The sequence below is a fragment of the Pollicipes pollicipes genome, unplaced genomic scaffold (assembly GCF_011947565.3).
Source record: "Pollicipes pollicipes isolate AB1234 unplaced genomic scaffold, Ppol_2.1 Scaffold_4295;HRSCAF=5057_pilon_pilon_pilon, whole genome shotgun sequence".
Taxonomy (NCBI): domain Eukaryota; kingdom Metazoa; phylum Arthropoda; class Thecostraca; order Pollicipedomorpha; family Pollicipedidae; genus Pollicipes; species Pollicipes pollicipes.
Genome location: NW_023596461.1, coordinates 7,096,742 through 7,102,784, shown reverse-complemented (window position 1 = coordinate 7,102,784; position 6,043 = coordinate 7,096,742). Strand labels below are relative to the sequence as shown.

The window sequence follows — 6,043 nt, the reverse complement described above, 5'->3', positions numbered from 1 at the left end:
ATATAATCTACGTCCTGTTTAAGCCGTGTCGCCAAGACGCAAGAGCCGAAAACCACTCAGGTGCTCACATTTGTCCAATTCATCACTGACATCAAAGTCCGTAATAAAAGTCGACATTAACTTGGAGCCGTTTTAGGCCCGTATAGGTTAGGGAAACTGTGCGATTTGAACAGGGCGAGGCTGAAATTGGGCTGGCGGGAGGTCGGGGCCGCTCGGTGCGGGAGCCGTCCCCCGCGCGGCGTCGACATCGACGAGCCGACGTCGACGTCGACGGCGGAAATTGAGCCGACCGGCGCGTCGTTTGCGGCGCGGCTGTCAGTTCGGAGTCATTCCTGTCAGACTGGCAGTACGTCTGCGCGCCTGGCTGGCTGCTGCGACGCGCGCGGCTGAGGCGGGTGGGACGTCCCGCCCAGCTCGTCGGGCCCCGCAGCGGCCGTTCCTGGAGAACCGGTGCAACTCGAGCCGCCGCCGTCGCCGCCGCCCGGCCCGATCATCAATCAGGTCCTGGCTGCCTGCGCGTTTATCTCGCACGGATTTATACTTTCAGGACGAGGGTGCGTGGCCGGGCGCGGCGTGCCTGGCGCGCGCAGAGCCGTGCCTGGCGCGCGCAGGGTCGTGCCTGAGCGTGTGGGACCGTGCCTGGGGCCGCGGCGCCCGGCTCGCCCAGGATCGCGGCGCGCTCGCGGTGCTGCCGGCCTGCTTTGGCGGCTTCGCTCCTGTGCAGGGCCCCGACAGCGTTTACATGTTACTAAATGCTGAGACTTGTGTGCAGCAACGTGATGTGGGAGAAGTCGTGCACGTATGCAGTGTACCTTGAATGCCCGCATTGGCCGGAGATGCGGCGGTCCCACCGATGCGGCGGTCCCGCCGTCAGGTGGCGCCTGAGCGACGCCGCCGGCGGTTCCCAGCGGCCCCGCCGGCCGTGGTGAGCCGTGGGTCGGGGGGACGGGTCCCGCCAGCTGCCCGGCCGCGGCGGCAGAGCTGACCTGGCGACGTTCTGACCGCACGCCATCGGCCGTCGTTCGGCGGGTTGCCGAGGGGTTGCCGGCGGGTTGCCGAGGGGTTGCCGAGGGGTTGCCGGCGGGTTGCCGAGGGGTTACCGAGGGGTTGCCGGCGGGTTGCCGAGGGCCGCGTCTGATGGGAGGGCCCCGAGGGTCTTGCATAGGTGCCGACGCGCGCTGCGCCGGCCAGCCGGCGCTATCGGCCGGCCGGCCGGCCAGCCAGCCGGCGTAAAAAGCTGTTTATTGCCGCCGGCCGGCGCTCGGGCGTCGGCGTTCGGAGCGCGTCGATGCCCGTCCCGATTGCGCCGTCAGCGGCCGCGCCGCGCCGGACAGCTTTGTCACCGCCTGTCCGTCTAAGTGGCGCCCGAGGCGATCTGCAATGGAAATGCAACGTTATTGACGGGGGTGCGCGCGGCCGGGGCGTGCGGGCCTGCTGTGGGCCGTCGGCTGGCCCGTCACGAGCGCCTTTGTGCCCCCTGGCCTTGCTGGCCCGGCCGGTCGGCCGCGCGGCCCGGTGTCCGGTGCCATTATTCAGCCGGGTAGGAGCGCCTGTCGCGGTGTTTGTCCGTTCACACGCTGGACGGCCTGATCCGCGCCGGAGCGGTGGTAGCTACCGGGTTCTTCTCGGCGGGCCTCGTAAGTGCAGTAGCTCGGTGCGGCGCACGGTTTTGCGTCGGCCACATGTGGGGGTTTTTGTCGGGGCCATTTGTGCTGCAGTTCGCGCAAGTCAGGTGTTCCGACGGGCGGGGAGCCCGGCGCCGAGCTGCAGTTGTGACCCGATTACGCCCCCGTCCTCGCCGGCCTCTTGTTCGAGCCCGTTTCGTCGGTACTGACTCGCAAAAACTGGCACCGCCTCGGCGCAGGGACAAGGACGCTGGTGAACAGATGGCGCGAACTAACGGCATTGCTCGGGCGCAATTTGCTGCAGTTGTCCCGCAGACTGAAACTTGTGACTGTTTCGGGGACGTCTGTCCTCTCGTGGCGAACTGCGGCCGCGCCGCGCCGTTACATGTGCGTCATCAGTCAGCGGTTCTCCCCGGTGGTCCACCCATCACCGGGCGGCGCAGATGGTATCACGCGCGGTCGGCGGGCCGGACTCGGTCGCCGGTCGGACCCGGCCGCCAACGCGTTTACAGGATAGCGCTGCAGCTCTGCTGGTATCTCACTACTCACTCCAGTCATTTCCGCAAATTACTGTATGCGTAATTTACAATTTACAATGCCGCATATTGCGTTGGGCACATTATTTGTGTGGCTCAACGTTGGCAATGACGTGCAAAGATTCCTCGCCACAAAACACCCCTGCTCATGTTCCGTCCCGACCCATCCCCCTCACGCCACCGGCTGAACGGGCCCGGGTCCAGTCCGACAGATGGCGCCGCCTGCCCGCTGTGTCCCCCCTTCACCGCCCCCTCCGGCGCGGTACCGCACCACCGTCCCGTCAGATGGCGCTGCCTGTGGCGCGAGCGCGGTCCGGGCGGCGCCGGGGCCGGCGCGCCGCCGCCGCCGGGGACAAAGCTGCCGCGGCGGCGGCGGCGGTTTCACCTGCCCCGTGCCGCCAGGGGGCGGGTCGCGTCATTGTGCGCCGCTCGTGCCGGCAGCAGCTGATACGGAGACGGACGGTGCGGCCGGTGGTTTTTTTCCCGGGTCGGCAGCGTGCTGACAGCATTCAGCGGCGCACGCGGCGCAAAAAGCCGCTTTCGCGGTAATGGCGGGAACAAAGGCGCGGCGGCTGGGCCACGGCGCACGCGCGTGCCGCCAGAGGGCGTGGGGTCACGTGGCGCGTGATAGTCTGCCGGAGGGCGCGGGGTCACGGGACTGGCGATCGTCCACCAGAGGACGACCGACGGGGTCAGAGAGGTCCGGCCGCGTGTGGCGCCGGTCGCGGCCCCTAGCAGGCGGCACCCCGTCGGACCGCGTCGGCTTCCACCCGCGGGGACCGCTGGCCCGGCATCAGCGGGAGGGGTTCTCACTGTGTGGCTGGTGCCGGACGCGACATCCCAGGTCATTCGCGCTGTATGGCGAATCAGGGTGAGATCCGCGACCCTCCTGTGCGGGTAGTGAGCGTATGGGACGCGTGTGGCTGGTCGGAACAACCACCTCACGGGTCTCACTTGGAGTGAGGATCAGGCATCGCTCATGACGGTGCGGTGTTGCGATATCCAAGCTGACATATTGGCCCCGACGGCCCGGCGTCAGCAGCCTAAGGTCAGCCAGTCGCTTCCTTTGGCGGGGTTCTGCCACGGCGGAGGGCTCTCAGACACGTCCCGGGCCCGGCCGCTGTCCGGGAGCCGGGAGACGGGAGCTGGGAGCCGGGAGCCGGGAGCCGGGAGCTGGGAGCCGGGAGCCGTGAGCCGTGAGCCGTGAGCCGTGAGCCAGGAGCCAGGAGCCGGGAGCTGGGAGCCGGGAGCTGGGAGCTGGGAGCCGCCGCCGCTGCCGCCGCCGCCGCCACCGGTCCGAGCACCGCTGCCTGGCGCCGCCTCGCTGCCCGCTCTGGATCGTGTCGCCCCGGGCTGCGCTGACAGCCGGCCGCCGGCGTCACGGCTCGCCCGGCGCCGGACGCGCCGGACGCCGGACACCGCCCGGCGTCTGGCCGCCGACTCTGTCCCAGGGCATGGCAGGAACTCGGCCGGCCGCCGCCGGCGGCAGCGGCGTGGCCTCAGGGCGCCAGCCGGGTCAGGCGCTGACCCCGAGCGAGCGGCCATTTCCGGCCGGTTGGCGCCGGAATCGACGCCGAAATTGGCTATCTATCGCTGCCCGCTCGGCCGGTCCGCCGCCGTCACGTCTACCGGTGGCGGCGCCGGCGCTTTGCCGCCTTGACCCGTGACCGACCTGCGGTAGCGGGCCGTAGGGCGCGGCGGCGGCCGCCCGCCACCGGCGGTGGCGCCCCCTGCGCGCCTCCCGCGGCGCCGTCTGAATCACGCGGCGGGTTGTGCGCCGGCCGCCGCGCGCGGGGGCCGGGACGCTCAGTTGGGGCGCTGACTCAGTGGGTGACGCGGCGGCTGCGTGAGGCTCTGTGGTGCGAACTGGCCGGACACAGTGCCAGCGCGCGCGCGACGCGACGGTCGTCAGCATGCTGGGCCGCGGCCCCTGCCGGATATCGCTGTCTGCATCTCCACCCAGCTCGGACAGCGAGTACGACAGCGATGAGGTGGGTGATACCGTGCGTGCACGTGGGAACAGCGCCACCACGTGAAGACCGCGCGGCCATGTGCGGCGTGTGGGACCGGTGCGACGCGCGGGAGCGTGGCACTCTCCTGGAACCTTATCCTCCGGGCTCTACTTTGGCCTGATTTTTGCTGCATGTCTCAGGACGTCGCCGAGTCAGCTGAGCCTGGTGCGTGTGCTCTGTGCCGTTGGGCCGGGTCTCTTGCTGGCGTGCTGGTCTGGTCGCTCCGATGTACCACCGCTCATCTGACGCCCGGCCGCGAGACACCTCGCGATTGTCTCGAGCGCGTCGCTCGCCCCGGCTGTCCGGCGTGTCGGCGCCGGCAGCCGCTCTGCGAGCAGGCCCGCGTCGCGCCGGCTCTAACGGTCCCCGTCCGCCCTGGACGCGCGCTTTGACGGCTGTCAGCTTTACAAGGCTTCCGGCAGATAGGCAGCGAACGATGGGCCGCCGGCCTGTCGCGGCCGCGTCGCGGGGCGTCGCGGGCGCGGTGACGGCCGCCGTGCAGAGCTCGTCCGACACGCGTACAAAGACCGCACCAGAGACGCGTGGACGACGGAAGCCTGTGGCCGTGCAAATGCAATAGCGTCGGTACAAATGGAACACGGGCGTGCAGCTATGCGTTGCGCAAGCCGGGCGCGAAATGACCACGGTCGCGGACGCGGCACTGAGCCCGGTAAGTGGCGGTGGTGCGGGACTGAGCGATAGAGGTGCGCCAGCCGGGCCACGTGCGGTGACCGTGACACGTGGTCAGCACGTGGGGACGCCGGCCGTGTGCCCGCCGCCCGGCTGGGTCACGGGCCGCCGGCGCCGCGCTGCCAGCCGTTTCATCAAGTCCGGTCCGGCCGGCCGCCAGATGCATTACCATAGCCATTGTGCGGCCCGGCGCTGCTGTGATGAACGATGGGGTGCTGGCAGCGGCAGAGGGGCGATCAACCCTCCTGATGAGCTGCCAGGCTATTGCAGGGTGCAAGTCATACCCCTTTATTTGGCCTTTCGTTATCAGCCGGCTGGCCGGTGCTCGGTTCGTCTGGCGGCCCCGGTTTTTGCCTGCTGGGCGCTCGGTGTATCTAAACAAACATCGTCCGTCGCTGGGTGCAAGCTCAGCGATTCGGGGGACGAACAGCACTGTCGGGGAAGGGAAGGTCACTGGTGGAATGAGGCCGACGAGGAGGGCGAGGATGGCGCGCCCGCCCGACGAACACGGCCGCCGGTGCTGGGCCGTGGACGCGTTGCAGGCAATCAGTGTCGGTGTGCATCTCAAACGGGATTTGTCACGTATTGATGTCGTAACAGTTGTCAAACGGGCCCAATCGCAAACGCGCTCAGCCCATCTGTCTTCAGGAGCGGACGGCCAAGATCAGTAGTGCCGGCTAGTTCGTTTCCCGACTTGATAATGTTATCGACTCTGCAGACCTGATTCTGACAGATTGCCGGCGAGCCTGGCATCGACGCCCGATCTGTGGACGTAATCAGGCCAGCGACCTGACCCCATGTGAACCGAGCGATGCCCCCACTCCGCGGCTCTTTGTTTACTCCGACCTGAACAGCCAGCTCACCTCCGTTCAGTACATACAGTGAGCCGGTGTGCCACACGGCAGTGGGCGGGCTTTTTGTCCGACCTTGGCTGCGCTGACCGCCGGATTGGAGCCCAAAGCCGGCCAGCTGGCCCGCCCTGCACAGCTCTCAGCACCGGCCGTCCGCCCGTCCTCGGGCACGCGACGGGCGGAGACCGCGCGCCGGGATTGGACTGAGAACGGCCTGGAGCGTACTCAGAACCGCCCGGAGTGTGATGAGAACGGCTCGGAGCTGACAGAATCGCCCGGAACAGGCTGAGAGCATCCCGGAGCGGGCTGAGAACGGCCCGAAGTGGACC

General features: G+C 68.6%; 1 pseudogene; it reads left to right on the top strand.

The window, feature by feature from the left end:
• The first annotated feature begins 3,997 nt into the window (after positions 1 to 3,997).
• The window catches only part of LOC119096612 (amyloid beta A4 precursor protein-binding family B member 1-interacting protein-like), a 28,210-nt pseudogene continuing 26,164 nt past the window's right edge, over positions 3,998 to 6,043 (top strand).